Below are 17,372 nucleotides of genomic sequence, written 5' to 3'. Positions count from 1 at the left end.
GTCACCGAACCCTCACCAGAGCCCCCAGGACGACCAGGATGAGCCATATGAAAGGCACGAACAAGATCGGGAGCATGGACATCAGAGGCAAAGACCCAGGAATTACAGTTAGGGCCAGAAATATTTGGACAGTGACACAAGTTTTGTTATTTTAGCTGTTTACAAAAACATGTTCAAAAATACAATTATATATATAATATGGGCTGAAAGTGCACACTCCCAGCTGCAATATGATAGTTTCCACATCCAAATCGGAGAAAGGGTTTAGGAATCATAGCTCTGTAATGCATAGCGTCCTCTTTTTCAAGGGACCAAAAGTAATTGGACAATGGACTCTAAGGGCTGCAATTAACTCTGAAGGCATCTCCCTCGTTAACCTGTAATCATTGAAGTAGTTAAAAGGTCAGGGGTGGATTCCAGGTGTGTGGTTTTGCATTTGGAAGCTGTTGCTGTGAGCAGACAACATGCGGTCAAAGGAACTCTCAATTGAGGTGAAGCAGAACATCCTGAGGCTGAAAAAAAAGAAAAAATCCATCAGAGAGATAGCAGACATGCTTGGAGTAGCAAAATCAACAGTTGGGTACATTCTGAGAAAAAAGGAATTGACTGGTGAGCTTGGGAACTCAAAAAGGCCTGGGCGTCCACGGATGACAACAGTGGTGGATGATCGCCGCATACTTAATTTGGTGAAGAAGAACCCGTTCACAACATCAACTGAAGTCCAGAACACTCTCAGTGAAGTAGGTGTATCTGTCTCTAAGTCAACAGTAAAGAGAAGACTCCATGACAGTAAATACAAAGGGTTCACATCTAGATGCAAACCATTCATCAATACCAAAAATAGACAGGCCAGAGTTAAATTTGCAGAAAAACACCTCAAGAAGCCAGCTCAGTTCTGGAAAAGTATTCTATGGACAGATGAGACAAAGATCAACCTGTACCAGAATGATGGGAAGAAAAAAGTTTGGAGAAGAAAGGGAACGGCACATGATCCAAGGCACACCACATCCTCTGTAAAACATGGTGGAGGCAACGTGATGGCATGGGCATGCATGGCTTTCAATGGCACTGGGTCACTTGTGTTTATTGATGACATAAGAGCAGACAAGAGTAGCCAGATGAATTCTGAAGTGTACCGGGATATACTTTCAGCCCAGATTCAGCCAAATGCTGCAAAGTTGATTGGACGGCGCTTCATAGTACAGATGGACAATGACCCCAAGCATACAGCCAAAGCTACCCAGGAGTTTATGAGTGCCAAAAAGTGGAACATTCTGCAATGGCCAAGTCAATCTCCAGATCTAAACCCAATTGAGCATGCATTTCACTTGCTCAAATCCAGACTTAAGACGGAAAGACCCACAAACAAGCAAGACCTGAAGGCTGCGGCTGTAAAGGCCTGGCAAAGCATTAAGAAGGAGGAAACCCAGCGTTTGGTGATGTCCATGGGTTCCAGACTTAAGGCAGTGGTTGCCTCCAAAGGATTTGCAACAAATATTGAAAATAAAAATATTTTGTTTGGGTTATGTTTATTTGTCCAATTACTTTTGACCTCCTAAAATGTGGAGTGTTTGTAAAGAAATGTGTACAATTCCTACATTTTCTATCAGATATTTTTGTTCAACCCTTCAAATTAAACGTTACAATCTGCACTTGAATTCTGTTGTAGAGGTTTCATTTCAAATCCAATGTGGTGGCATGCAGAGCCCAAATCGCGAAAATTGTGTCACTGTCCAAATATTTCTGGCCCTAACTGTATCTTCCTGAGCATAACGCTTCCACTTAACCAGATACTGGAGTTTCCGTCTTGAAACACGAGAATCCAAAATCTTCTCCACAATATACTCCAACTCCCCCTCCACCAAAACCGGGGCAGGAGGATCACCAGATGGAACCATAGGTGCCACGTATCTCCGCAACAATGACCTATGGAATACGTTATGTATGGAAAAAGAATCTGGAAGGGTCAGACGAAAAGACACAGGATTAAGAACCTCAGAAATCCTATACGGACCAATGAAACGAGGTTTAAACTTAGGAGAGGAAACCTTCATAGGAATATGACGAGAAGATAACCAAACCAAATCCCCAACACGAAGTCGGGGACCCACACAGCGTCTGCGATTAGCGAAACGTTGAGCCTTCTCCTGGGACAAGGTCAAATTGTCCACTACATGAGTCCAAATCTGCTGCAACCTGTCCACCACAGTATCCACACCAGGACAGTCCGAAGACTCAACCTGCCCTGAAGAGAAACGAGGATGGAACCCAGAGTTGCAGAAAAACAGCGAAACCAAGGTAGCCGAGCTGGCCCGATTATTAAGGGCGAACTCAGCCAAAGGCAAAAAGGACACCCAGTCATCCTGATCAGCAGAAACAAAGCATCTCAGATATGTTTCCAAGGTCTGATTGGTTCGTTCGGTCTGGCCATTAGTCTGAGGATGGAAAGCCGAGGAAAAAGACAAGTCAATGCCCATCCTACCACAAAAGGCTCGCCAAAACCTCGAAACAAACTGGGAACCTCTGTCAGAAACGATATTCTCTGGAATGCCATGTAAACGAACCACATGCTGGAAGAACAATGGCACCAAATCAGAGGAGGAAGGTAATTTAGACAAGGGTACCAAATGGACCATCTTAGAGAAGCGATCACAGACCACCCAAATGACTGACATCTTTTGAGAGACGGGGAGATCCGAAATAAAATCCATAGAGATATGTGTCCAAGGCCTCTTCGGGACCGGCAAGGGCAAAAGCAACCCACTGGCACGAGAACAGCAGGGCTTAGCCCGAGCACAAATCCCACAGGACTGCACAAAAGAACGCACATCCCGCGACAGAGATGGCCACCAAAAGGATCTAGCCACTAACTCTCTGGTACCAAAGATTCCAGGATGACCAGCCAACACCGAACAATGAACCTCAGAGATAACTTTATTCGTCCACCTATCAGGGACAAACAGTTTCTCCGCTGGGCAACGATCAGGTTTATTAGCCTGAAATTTTTGCAGCACCCGCCGCAAATCAGGGGAGATGGCAGACACAATTACTCCCTCTTTGAGGATACCCGCCAGCTCAGATAAACCCGGAGAGTCAGGCACAAAACTCCTAGACAGAGCATCCGCCTTCACATTTTTAGAACCCAGAAGATACGAAATCACAAAGTCAAAATGGGCAAAAAACAGCGACCAACGAGCCTGTCTAGGATTCAACCGCTTGGCAGACTCGATATAAGTCAAGTTCTTATGATCAGTCAAGACCACCACGTGATGCTTAGCTCCTTCAAGCCAATGACGCCACTCCTCGAATGCCCACTTCATGGCCAGCAACTCTCGATTGCCCACATCATAATTTCGCTCAGCAGGCGAAAACTTCCTGGAAAAGAAGGCGCATGGTTTCATCACCGAGCAATCAGAACTTCTCTGCGACAAAACAGCCCCTGCTCCAATCTCAGAAGCATCAACCTCGACCTGGAATGGAAGCGAAACATCAGGTTGACACAACACAGGGGCAGAAGAAAAACGACGCTCCAACTCTTGAAAAGCTTCCACAGCAGCAGAAGACCAATTGACCACATCAGCACCCTTCTTGGTCAAATCGGTCAATGATTTAGCAATACTAGAAAAATTGCAGATGAAGCGACGATAAAAATTAGCAAAGCCCAGAAACTTTTGCAGACTTTTCAGAGATGTCGGCTGAGTCCAATCATGGATGGCTTGGACCTTAACAGGGTCCATCTCGATAGTAGAAGGGGAAAAGATGAACCCCAAAAATGAAACCTTCTGAACACCAAAGAGACACTTTGATCCCTTCACAAACAAAGAATTAGCACGCAGGACCTGAAACACCGTTCTGACCTGCTTCACATGAGACTCCCAATCATCCGAGAAGATCAAAATGTCATCCAAGTACACAATCAGGAATTTATCCAGGTACTCTCGGAAGATGTCATGCATAAAGGACTGAAACACTGATGGAGCATTGGCAAGTCCGAATGGCATTACTAGATACTCAAAATGGCCCTCGGGCGTATTAAATGCAGTTTTCCATTCATCGCCTCGCTTAATACGCACAAGATTATACGCACCACGAAGGTCTATCTTGGTGAACCAACTAGCCCCCTTAATCCGAGCAAACAAATCAGATAACAACGGCAAGGGGTACTGAAATTTAACCGTGATCTTATTTAGAAGGCGGTAATCTATACAAGGTCTCAGCGAACCATCCTTCTTGGCTACAAAAAAGAACCCTGCTCCTAATGGCGACGATGACGGGCGAATATGCCCCTTCTCCAAGGACTCCTTCACATAACTCTGCATAGCGGCGTGCTCAGGCACAGATAAATTAAACAGTCGACCTTTTGGGAATTTACTACCAGGAATCAAATCGATAGCGCAATCACAATCCCTATGCGGAGGTAGGGTATTGGACTTGGGCTCATCAAATACATCCCGGTAATCAGACAAGAACTCTGGAACCTCAGAAGGGGTGGATGACGAAAGAGTCAGAAATGGGACATCACCATGTACCCCCTGACAACCCCAGCTGGACACAGACATGGATTTCCAATCTAATACTGGATTATGGACTTGTAGCCATGGCAACCCCAACACGACCACATCATGCAGATTATGCAACACCAGAAAGCGAATAACCTCCTGATGTGCAGGAGCCATGCACATGGTCAGCTGGGTCCAGTACTGAGGCTTATTCTTGGCCAAAGGCGTAGCATCAATTCCTCTCAATGGAATAGGACACTGCAAGGGCTCCAAGAAAAACCCACAACGCCTAGCATACTCCAAGTCCATCAAATTCAGGGCAGCGCCTGAATCCACAAATGCCATGACAGAATACGATGACAAAGAGCAGATCAAGGTAACGGACAGAAGAAATTTTGACTGTACCGTACCAATGGTGGCAGACCTAGCGAACCGCTTAGTGCGCTTAGGACAATCAGAGATAGCGTGAGTGTAATCACCACAGTAGAAACACAGCCCATTCAGACGTCTGTGTTCTTGCCGTTCAACTCTGGTCAAAGTCCTATCGCACTGCATAGGCTCAGGTTTAAGCTCAGGTAATACCGCCAAATGGTGCACAGATTTACGCTCACGCAAGCGTCGACCGATCTGAATGGCCAAAGACATAGACTCATTCAGACCAGCAGGCATAGGAAATCCCACCATGACATCCTTAAGGGCTTCAGAGAGACCCTTTCTGAAAATAGCTGCGAGCGCACCTTCATTCCATTGAGTGAGTACGGACCACTTTCTAAATTTCTGACAATATACCTCTATCTCATCCTGACCCTGACACAGAGCCAGCAAATTTTTCTCTGCCTGATCCACTGAATTAGGCTCATCGTACAGCAATCCGAGCGCCAGGAAAAACGCATCAATATTACTTAATGCAGGATCTCCTGGCGCAAGGGAAAATGCCCAGTCTTGAGGGTCGCCACGCAAAAAAGAAATAATAATTCTCACTTGTTGAACTGAGTCACCAGAGGAGCGAGGTTTCAAGGCCAGAAACAGTTTGCAATTATTTTTGAAATTCACAAACTTGGCTCTATCACTATAAAACAAATCAGGAATAGGAATTCTTGGTTCTAACATAGGCTTCTGAACCACCAAATCTTGAATCTTTTGTACATTTATAACGAGATTATCCATTGAAGAGCACAGACCCTGAATGTCCATGTCCACACCTGTGTCCTGAACCATCCAAATGTCTAGGGGAAAAAAAAGGCAAAACACAGTGCAAAGAAAAAAAAATGGTCTCAGAACTTCTTTTTTCCCTCTATTGGGAATCATTAGTACTTTAGGCCTCCAGTACTGTTCTGATAAGGTAATTCAGTACCACAATGGACATAGAGGTCAGAGCACATACAGTGACCTGACAATAACCCAAAAACATAGAACGAGCTCTGAGACGTGGGAACTCTGCTGACCGCAATCCCTAATCCTCTCCAACCACACTAGAGGCAGCCGTGGATTGCGCCTAACGCTCCCTATGCAACTCGGCACAGCCTGAGAAACTAGCTAGCCTGAAGATAGAAAATAAGCCTACCTTGCCTCAGAGAAATACCCCAAAGGAAAAGGCAGCCCCCACATATAATGACTGTGAGTTAAGATGAAAAGACAAACGTAGAGATGAAATAGATTTAGCAAAGTGAGGCCCGACTATCTGAACAGAGCGAGGATAGGAAAGGTAACTTTGCGGTCAACACAAAACCCTACAAAAACCACGCAAAGGGGGCAAAAAGACCCTCTGTACCGAACTAACGGCACGGAGGTACACCCTCTGCGTCCCAGAGCTTCCAGCAAGCAGGAAAAAACAAATAGACAAGCTGGACAGAAAAAACAGCAAACAAAATAGCAAAGCGAAACTTAGCTATGCAGAGAAGCGGCCACAGGAACGATCCAGGAGGAAACAGGTCCAATACTAGAACATTGACTGGAGGCCAGGATCAAAGCACTAGGTGGAGTTAAATAGAGCAGCACCTAACGACTTCACCACATCACCTGAGGAAGGAAACTCAGAAGCCGCAGTACCACTTTCCTCCACCAACGGAAGCTCACAGAGAGAATCAGCCGAAGTACCACTTGTGACCACAGGAGGGAGCTCTGCCACAAAATTCACAACACCGACCCGAGTATAAGCCGACCCCCCTAATTTTGCCACAAAAAACTGGGAAAACTTATTGACGCGAGTATAAGCCTAGGGTGGAAAATGCAGCAGCTACCGGTGAATTTCAAAAATAAAAATAGATGCTCCATACCATTCATTATGGCCCCATAGATGCTCCATATAAAGCTGTGCCATATATGCTCTGCACCGTTCAGTTTGGCCCCATAGATGCTCCACATAAATCTGTGCCATATACTGTATGCTCGGCACCGTTCAGTTTGGCCCCATAGATGCTCATTATAAATCTGTGCCATATATGCTCTGCACCGTTCAGTTTGGCCCCATAGATGCTCCACATAAATCTGTGCCATATATGCTCTGCACCATTCAGTTTGGCCCCATAGATGCTCTTTATAAAGCTGTGCCATATATGCTCTGCACCGTTCAGTTTGGCCCCATAGATGCTCATTATAAATCTGTGCATTGTATAATGCTGCTGCTGCAATAAAAAAAAACACATACTCACCTCTCTTGCTTGCAGCTCCCCAGCATCCGGTCCCGGCATTTCTCCGCACTGACTGATCAGGCAGAGGGCGCCGCGCACACTATATGCGTCATTGCGCCCTCTGACCTGCACAGTCAGAGCGGAGAGACGCCGGGAAGATGGAGCGGCGCCCGGCGTGTGGATTGTGGACAGGTAAATATGACATACTTACCTGCTCCCGGCGTCCCGCTCCTTCCCCCGGACAGCTGGTCTCAGGGTGCCGCAGCTTCTTCCTCTATCAGCGGTCACAGTTACCGCTGATTAGAGAAATGAATATGCGGCTCCACCCCTATGGGAGTAGAGTCCATATTCATAAGTTTAATGAGCGGTCCCACGTGACCGCTGTACAGGGGAAGAGCTGCGGCACCCGAAGACAGTGTGATGGGCAGGGGGAGCGCCAGGATCGCCGGGACTAGGTAAGTATGCCTCAGACCTCTCCCCCCCTCACCCGCCGACTCTGCCACAGACCGTGCCTCGAGTATAAGCCGAGAGGGGCACTTTCAGCCCAAAAATTTGGGCCGAAAATCTCAGCTTATACTCGAGTATATACGGTAATCCAAATTTTTTGTGATAACACAGTGTTTCAGTGTGAAATCAGGCCAGATTTCCACTTAAAAATCGATAGGCCTAATATTGGGGTATAGCGAGGAGGCCCAATTAGCTAATCCAAATAGCTTGTGATAAAACGGTGTTTCAGTGTGAAATCAGAAAGTTAGATTTCCACTTAAAAATCGTTAATTATAACAGTGTTTTCATGCACACTATCTAAGAAAATAAACAGTAATTGTTCACTTATTGACAGATGACGGACAGCTGTGGGCTTAAGGTTGTGAAACAGCAGGTTGCAAGAGGGGAAGGCTACTTACAACATGAGTGGAAAAAGTGAGGTCGTGGTGGAAGGGGGAATAGGCATGGTGTTTTACATGTACCTGGTTACAAGTTAATGTTAATGAAAGCTCAGCTGAACAAACACCGTCTCATCCTATCCACAGACCACTCACAACATCTGTTACTGGACGGGCTACTCGACTCCCTTTCCTTGGCAGCCGCACAGTGGTACGCCTTGTAGATGAGGCTCAGAGCATGTGCTCCAGTGGATGGCAAGTGCAGCATCAAGTGGCCTCTCCTCCTCTAGAGCAGGGGTCCCCAACTCCAGTCCTCAAGGCCCACCAACATGTCATGTTTTCAGGATTTCCTTAGTCTTGCCCAGGTAATAATTGCATCACCTGTGCAATGCAAAGGAAATCCTGAAAACATGACCTGTTGGTGGGCCTTGAGGACTGGAGTTGGGGACCCCTGCTCTAGAGGAGTAAAGCATCTGTACCGATGTCCAACATTTTTTTATGTTGGATCCAGGATTGGACAAAGTAAGGTCTGAGCAGATTCCAGACATTCATCACCAGATGTTAACCACCAATGGTGGAGGTGATCCTGATGAGACTCAGATACTAGAGGCACACGTGGACTGTACTTTGGTGTCAGGGCAGGAAGAGGAGAAGGGTGACTCTCAGGCTGAGGAGTGTGAGAACAGAAAGGATGAAGATGAGGTTGTATACCCAACTTGGTGTGTACCCAGACGTATGCAGCTGAGTAGCTCAGGAGAGGAGGTGGAGGAGGAGGAAGACGAGGAGGATATTTTGTGGCTACCCACACAGACACGAAGTGATGCAACTATGACTGCATCCTCAGCCCCAACTCTGGCTGTGGCCAGCACCAGTTGTGAGCATATAGTTCGCAGGAGCGGCAAGGTTTGCCTAGCCTGGGCCTTTTTTTGAGACCGCAAAGGATGATGCAACACGCATTATCTATCAAATTTGAAAAAAAAAACTCAGTAGAGGCAAAAATTGCAATTATTTGACAACTACATGCATGAACCGGCACATGCACGATCAATATGCCTAAGTGTGGGAATCTTACTGAGCTAAAATGTGGACTAGCTGGCCTCCATGCCAAGTCTTCTCACAAAGGTCTCTGGCTGCAAAAATTCCACTTGTTTATCCCCTACAGTCGGGGTGAGAGTGAGAGCCGGTCAGCTGTTACAGAAGTGGACATGACTGCGGCTTTTTTGTTACCTAGCACAACACATTTTTCTTAACCCACCATAACATCTCTGCCTTCACCTCATTCACAGTCCAGCAGTTTGTCATGTTCTCCGTACTCCACCCTCTCTCAGCACTCCAGCCAGCCCTCAGTCCCGCAGTTGTGGTCATGTAAAAGAATGTTTCCTCCTACACTTGCCAAAGCTAAGAGCTTGATTTCCACCATCTCCAGTCTGTTGGCCATGAAAATGCTGCCCTTTCGACCTGATGGATACAGACGGTTTCAGAAAGTTGATGGCCGTCGCAGTCCCCCAGTACAGTTGCCCAGTCACCATTACTTCTCTAAGAAAGCTGTACCTGCACTACACCAGCATGTCGTCAACAACATCACTCGTTCCCTGAAAAAATCTATGTCTGCCAGGGTGCCTTTCACCACTGACACCTGGACAAGCAAGCCTTGACAGGGGTGTTACATCTTGCAGACTGCACACTGGGTGACTCTGGTAGCTGTGGGGGGAAGGCGGTCAAGGGGCTGCTCCACAAGTCTTTGAGTCCCCAAGGCTTGCGTGACAAACCTCTGTATCTAACATTTCCTTCACTGTTTCTGGCTCCTCCAACTCCTTTAGGGCCTCCATCTGTGCCCTCAACCTCTCTCTATCAGACACGTGTCCCAACAAAGCAAAAAGAATCCCCCTTACCTCTGTACTGCGCAGTCATTGCTCACCGCTCAAGAGTTGTGGACAGGTATCAATGTCGAGTGTATAGCAGTCTCCACTGAATCTGGAGTCAGAGATGGTCGTGTGCAACGGAGCAGACCGCCCACAGGTTTGCGGCCCTATGCTGGGGCAACCTCACACTAGTGCCTTACATGGTTCATGTCCTCAACCTGGTGGTACAGCAATTTTTCTGCCATTACCCTGGCCTGGATGTGCTGCTGCAGAAAGCACGGTCATTGTGTGCTCACTTCCACCGATCGCACCTCACAGGTCATCGACTTGCATCGCTGCAGAGGTCTTTCAGCCTACCGGTTAACCGTTTGATTTGCAATGTTCCATAGCAGCATGTTGCTATGCTGTCCTTTTACTGATGTTTGCACATACTTTTTGCATCTTATCCTACCTAATACATTTTTTGCAAACAATTCTAGAAGTTGGATCAACCCCTCTTTTCATCCACAGCTCAATATCAATGACATCATGCGGGGTTTGGACCAGTTTGCATTTTGATCTTCAAAAATGGAAGCGTGGTCTGAGTTCGCCTGTCACACCTTGTAGGTATTGTCATGCCCGGCAGCCAGCATTCTCTCAAAACATGTCTTCAGCACTGCTGCTGGTGTCCTGATGGATAAGTGCATCCGGCTATCCCCAGAAAAGTGTAGACTGCCTATCTTTCATCAAATTGAACACGTTATGAATCTCCAATGACTTTTGCACCCCAGTCGCAGAATGGGCAGACTAGACGATGGTGTTGTTTTTAGTGGAAAGCATTGGTCTTGCATTATTGCAGTCTCTGCCATCTTTGTGGTGTCTTGTGTTCCTGCTGTTACTATTGCTCCTGATGTTACAAACATTTTCTTGAATTGTGGAGACTCCAAGTTGGGTTTCCTTATGGTGGGTTTCCTGTGGTGGAAGGTGTGTCAGGGGCCTATTATAATATTTCTACTCTGTGAAAATTGATGCCACTTTAGTGGTGTGTGACAATTATTTTTCAAAATGCGGAGACTACAAGTTGGGTCTTCATCTGGTGGGTTGCCTAAAGTAGAAGGTATGTCAGAGACATATTATACTGTTTCTACTCTGTGGAAATTGATGCCACTTTAGTGGTGTGTGACAATTATTTTTTTAAATGAGGAGACTCCAAGTTGAGTCTCTACCTGGTGCGTTACCTGTGTAAGCAGGGCTTCCAGACAGGCAGGCCTGCACTTACTTTCAGTCAATTACCTGTGTTACTTTCCATACATTTTTCTAACAATATTACTTTATGGAACTGATGTTTGTGGCATCTGGTTGTGGCTGGAATAAAAAAAAATTGGAGGTGTTGCATGAGGTATCAAGGCACCCAGATAAGATGGAATACACCGCTCCCTTAACCACCAGGCCCTCATTTAAACTTCAATTCCAAGCTGTAAATTCTGGGCCTGATCCTGATACCTCATGCATGGCCCATGGCTGACTGCTGCAGTACCTTTTGCAAATTTCTACTGTGGATCAATTGATGCCACTTTTCATGGTGTCTGCCCTTAATTTTAGCTGTTTGGTGTCACAGTTCTTTCGCTCAGTGAGTGATTGCTATGCTGTTCTATGGAAACTGATTTGCTGAGTTTTTTGTGTCTTGATTGACAGCTTGGCTGTCCAATCTATGACTGGAATGTGTGGGACATTTTTCTAGGTGTAAGGTGTTCTGGTGATTACCCAGCTACTTAACTGAGCTGTCTGCCTCTGATCCCTGCCAGACATAGTTTGTGCTTCTTGGTGAGTGTTAGCATGATTCTGTTGCTCTGAGTTCTGATCTTCTACTGCCTGACCCTTTTGACCATGTTCTGACTATCCCTTTGCCTTGTTCTTCAGCTTTTGATCTGCTATCTCTTGACATTGACCCTGGACTGTGATCTAACTTATGCCTTCGTATTTTCCCTTGGTTAACTACTACTTGGTATTAACCCCCGGAATGTCTGACTCTTCTGCCTCACAGCCTGTCCAAAGTAGTGACTAGCGTCACATTTGGAAAGCTATTTGTCACCCCTTAAGGTGTTGTGTATACGTTTGCTTTGGCCTCCCACTGAATCTAATGGCGTTCAGATACGTTCGTCAAACCATTCGGCCAACATGTTCAGTGAACGTCTAAACGTTCGGCGAATTGAACTGAACTGAATATTGCAAGGTTCGCTCATCTCTAACCACAGGTTCATTAACAACATGGCAATACATTGATATGGTCGTGGAACCAGTGGTACAGCCATTTTCATGTCTCAGTATCCATTTTTAAACACGACAATGCATGGCTGCTTGTTGCTTGTACTACTGTAAGCAGCTTTCATGACAGAAACATGCTATTATGATATACAGCAAGTCTGGACTTGTCTCCCGTTAAACAGATCTGGGACCATCAATAGACATGTCAATGATGAAAAAAATGTAAATAACATTTTCAAAACATCTTGATTCATTCAGTGTGAAGTATGAGTGTCACATGCAGAAATACAGACACACAATACACCTTACATGCCTTGGCTGCTATCACTGAGGTTAATAATGGTTATCTGAGGCATATTCTGCCATGTCGAATGCAGTTGGGTATGCAAATCATCAAGATCCACTGCTGGTAGTTCATTTTGTAAGTGCTGACCACTGACGTCACAAATGTGTTCAATGATAGACAAGACTGGATACACTGCTGGCCACGGTACCATGTTTAGTTCATACTGGCTGTTCACATTAATACAAGTAACATGGCTTGTTGTATCTATCGATCCTGTAATTTTCACAACTCCATGACTTTTCATTTTTTGGTGTTGTAATTTTAATTTTGAAGTATGGACAGCTGAAATCAGAAGTTTACATTCACTAAATCAGAATAAATCTTTCACGTTTTACGTCAATTAGGAGTACCATAATTATCAATATTTATCAAATGCCATAAAAAAGAGAGAGAATGTTTTAAGGTATTTTTATTACTGCAGTAAAGTACTGCAGTAGAGTAAATTACCACAGTGCGCAGGCGCAGGGCCTCTCTGACCTTTCCCAGCACCTGCGCACTGCAGTACTTTGGTCTGCCCTCAACAGGGCAGATAAGTATGCCTGCACAGGAGCGAGATGCTGGGGACCGATGACGCAACAGGAGGGTGGCATAGCAAGAAGATGGAAGGTGCCGGACCCGGACCTGCGACACCCATCGGACCGCCCCCAGGTGAGTATAATAAACCTTATTTTTCTTATCTTTCAGGTCGGACCAGGGGCTTACCTACAGCATTATAGAATGCTGTAGATAAACCCTGAAAGGCAGTGGCCGTATCTTATATCGGCCAAAACTGCTGACAGGTTCACTTTAAGGATAACAAAATCAGTGTTTTGGAGTGGCAATTACAAAGCCCTGACCTCAATCTTATTGAAAATTTATGGGCAATGCTGAAAAAGCAGGTGCGAGCAAGGTGACCTACAAACCTGGATCAGTTACAACAGTTTTGTCAGGAGGAATGGACCCAAATTCCGACCAACTATTGTGAGAAGCTTGTGGAAAGATATCCCAAAGGTTTTACTCAAGTCATTCAGTTTAAGGGCAATGGTACCAAATACTAATGAAATGTATGTAAACTTTTGACTTTGCAGTAAGTAATAAAATGCCTTAAAGGGACACTGTCACCTGAATTTGGAGGGAACAATCTTCAGCCATGGAGCCGGGGTTTTTGGGTTTTTGATTCACCCTTTCCTTACCCGCTGGCTGCATGCTGGCTGCAATATTGGATTGAAGTTCATTCTCTGTCCTCCGTAGTACATGCCTGCACAAGGCAATCTTACACAGCGCAGGTGTGTCCCTTTAAAACCTTCTATCTCTCATTATTCTAGCATTCGGCAAATATTAATAATTATGGCAGTCTTAATTGACCTGAAACGGGAAAGTTTCGTCTGATTTCATGTCAGATATTGAGAAAAACATGCACATGTGTCTTTTTATATAGTGCATGGAAACTTCTGGTTTCAACTGTGTATACAAAATAAGAGGTGAACTTGAGAGTGACAGCCAGCATACAGGATAGGAGAAATGGTACAGACACAGACATCTTGACTACTCCACTAAAGAGTCTTTTGAAGGAGTACAGTAGTCCAGGTATGTGAGTGAACAGGCAGAGACGTAGCAAATTGGACACACAGGAGCCAATTTGACAGTCCTGATAGATGAACTGTGACTGTCCCTTCATGTTCCAGAGTCCATCTATCAGACTGTCAGACTCAGGAGGAGATAGAAGCAGAAGTGAGTGAGTCACCTTCAGCAAGCACTAATGTCAGTTGTGCAGCCAGACAGCGAGGGGATTTGCTGAAGCTGGAGCTCCTGCTAGGCTTGCCCAGACTGTGTGGCCCCATCTGGCTGTTTGTACTGCACTCAGCATGGGACAGGAGCACCTTGGGCCCACCAGAGAAAATCATTCTCGGGGCCTACTATCTAGCTACATAGAAATAAATACAAGACCACCAATCGTGCGGTAAAATGTGCTAATATCAGGGTATAATATAAGGTAGTACACATCTTAATTATGTAGCAGGGGTTGGGGTAGCCTCCCTCATAGAATATAATGTAGGCCCATCATATAGTATAATGCAGCCTCCTAATAGAATATAATGTTACCCCCACACAGAATATAAAGTAGTCCCCCACAGAATATAATGTAGCCCCCTCATATGGTATAATGTAACCCCCCTCATATAGTATAGTACACCCCCCACAGAATATAATGTAGCCCCTTCAGAGTATAATACAACCCCTCATAAGGTATAATGCAGCCCCCCTCATATAGTATAATGTAACCCCGCCATCACAGAATATATGTAGCCCCCTCAGAGTATAATGCAGCCCCCCACAGAGTATAATATAGCTCCCTCATAGGGTATAATGCAGCCCCTCATAGGGTATAATGCAGCCCCCCTCATAGGGTATAATGCTGCACCCCTCATAAGGTATAATGCAGCGCCCATCATAGGGTATAATGCAGCCCCCCTCATAGGGTATAATGCAGCCCCCCTCATAGGGTATAAAGCAGCCCTCCTCATAAGGTATAAAGCAGCCTCCCTCATAGCGTATAATGCAGACCCCTCATAGGGTATAATGCAGCCCCCTCATAGGGTATAATGCAGCACCCTCATAGGGTATAATGCAGCCCCGTCATAGGGCATAATGCAACCAGGACTCACTGATATATATATATATATATATATATATATAAACAAACACAGTACTCACCTTTCCTCCCCGATCCCATGCGAATTCTGGCTCTGTTCCAGTATCAGCAGCTGCACTGCCATCTGCCCGGCACACAGCGGGTACACGATGAAGTGACGTCATCACGCACCTGCTGTGTCAGAGGCAGAGGGGAATGATGGGAGAGGGAGCGTCAACTGTATCGGCATCTATGAATAGCACGCGCTGGGGGCGGCGCTGGCGCTGGACCCCCCTAACTTATGTCCCATAGTGGCTGCATGGGCTGGGGCCCCTGAGGGAGCGGGGGTCCTGGTCTGCTGGCCCTGATAGCGGGCAGTGTTATTAAAGTCCTCCGGTTCTCCGGTGGGCCAGTCTGACCCTGACTGCACTGATGAGCTTCAAGCACATGCATAGTATAAAAGTTTAAAAAAATCATGAATGCTGTTTTTTTTTCTGAACACTACTGATGACAGAAAAAAAAACACCTGTTTCTTGCGGACTGCCCATGAATTTAGGTGAGCCTAAGCAGGGTTTATTTATTGTTCTTCCCAGAAAATACAAAAATAGGTTTTATTGATATTATTTCTACTGCTTACATATAAGCAAGAATTAGGAAACAAAAGGAAGTATGTCAGTTGCTCAGTATACCTATGGTTTGTCTGTAGTCTGCGATCTGGGAGATGTACAGGTCTGTAGAAGAGCTGTACAAAAAAATACTGGATAAAAAGAACAGTCTTAATCAAGCACTTTGCATAAAGTTTTAACTTAAGTTTGTTGATTTGCTGTGTTTCTTACTCAAGTTAAAGGGTTGTTGTCACAATGGCGGACATACTGTAGCTTTAGAGTGACACTGTTTCATGGGAAAGTAAGTACACACTTTTTGCAGTCTTATACAACCCCATAAGTACACCCACATTTTACATAAAATGTCCAGTGTGGCAGAGAAATAAACAAATGTTAATTTTTGTAGCAGATAAGATGGGTATCAACATTTGCTTTGTTCATTTTCTACTATTGGCTATGAACACACCATGTTTTCTGCAAATAAGAAGACAAATTAGGAAGTACAGTCAAGTTCCTCCAAAAAATAGGTTGTGACTGAAACCCTTCTAGTATATAAGAAAGTCCAGGCGGCACAGCTCCTTCTGGAAACATTCAGGAAGAGGGCTCACCTTTCAGTAGAGCTAATCAGTACCTCAACAGATTTTATAGCAGAGGGGATAGAACAACAAGATTGCCTCAAAGCATGTTCTTTGTAGTCAATGTGCGCTGAAGAAACAGCTGAACCGTAAATAAAGACCCAATAATTATCACTAGGAGACTCAATAGAATGCAGAAAGCCAAAAAACAGACAAGGAAGTAGTCAAAGGACGGGCCAGGGGGTAAAACTAAAAATAGGGTACCATACAACAAATCAAAGGGATCAAAACTGGAGAGGAATCCAATAATAAGCCTAAGGTCAATGACAGGGTCAGCAATAAGGCAGTATTTAGCAGAAGTAAATTGATTTGCATAAAAATAAGGGGTAAAGGTTGGATCTCATTTAAAACAGACAGCAATGACTGACATTAACAATGGGCATTTGCTGCAAAAGCAATCAGTTGAGGCTGGAAGTATGAGCAGAAAGATAATGGCGGGAGTGTGGAGGAGTGGTTGGTTGCTTAGGAACCTGAGGCAGCCACGGGCTGGAGACAAAGTTAGCAGGAAGCGGCCTCTGGAATGAGGACAGGTCAGTAACACTAACTTAGATCAAAAGTACAGACTTGTAAATTTGCCACACAATGTTACAGGTTTGGCTGCCAAAATATATTGACATTAAGGAAAAGAAAAAAGATTGTACACAGAATAATGTGACACTTCTATGCGTGTGATTTACTATATATGTTTTTGTTTATGTACCAAAACTCAGATTAAATCCGAAAGTACGGTAAATATTATTATTATAATTGGCTGTACATAGCCTCAAGCCCTTCATACACTTTAGATGGTGGTGAGCTATCTTGGCTGACTCGCATTAGACAGGAGCACTCACTCTGTCAGGCGCTCTTGTGCTCTCTATAAGTCAGCCACTGCTGTACATCTCTGATGGCGGCTTATTTCAGGGAGAACATAAGGATTGGAAGTCCAAAAATGGACACGTCCGATCACTAACTCCGCGGATAATCATTTTTCTGGGCGCCCATACATATTAGACTGTAACTGATAATGTGGTTGGAGGCTTTAGGTTCGTTTGATGTGTGAGAGTTTTCCATAGA

The 17,372-nt window shown here is 45.1% G+C and overlaps 1 protein-coding gene across 20 annotated transcripts in view; it reads right to left on the bottom strand.

The window, feature by feature from the left end:
• Positions 1-17,372, bottom strand: part of ADGRL3 (adhesion G protein-coupled receptor L3) — a 1,214,649-nt gene that overhangs the window by 499,644 nt on the left and 697,633 nt on the right. The window lies entirely within an intron of this gene.

This window comes from Ranitomeya imitator, chromosome 1 (assembly GCF_032444005.1).
Source record: "Ranitomeya imitator isolate aRanImi1 chromosome 1, aRanImi1.pri, whole genome shotgun sequence".
Classification (NCBI taxonomy): domain Eukaryota; kingdom Metazoa; phylum Chordata; class Amphibia; order Anura; family Dendrobatidae; genus Ranitomeya; species Ranitomeya imitator.
Note: the sequence above shows the minus strand (reverse complement) of the source record. Positions and strands in the feature narration are given on the sequence as shown.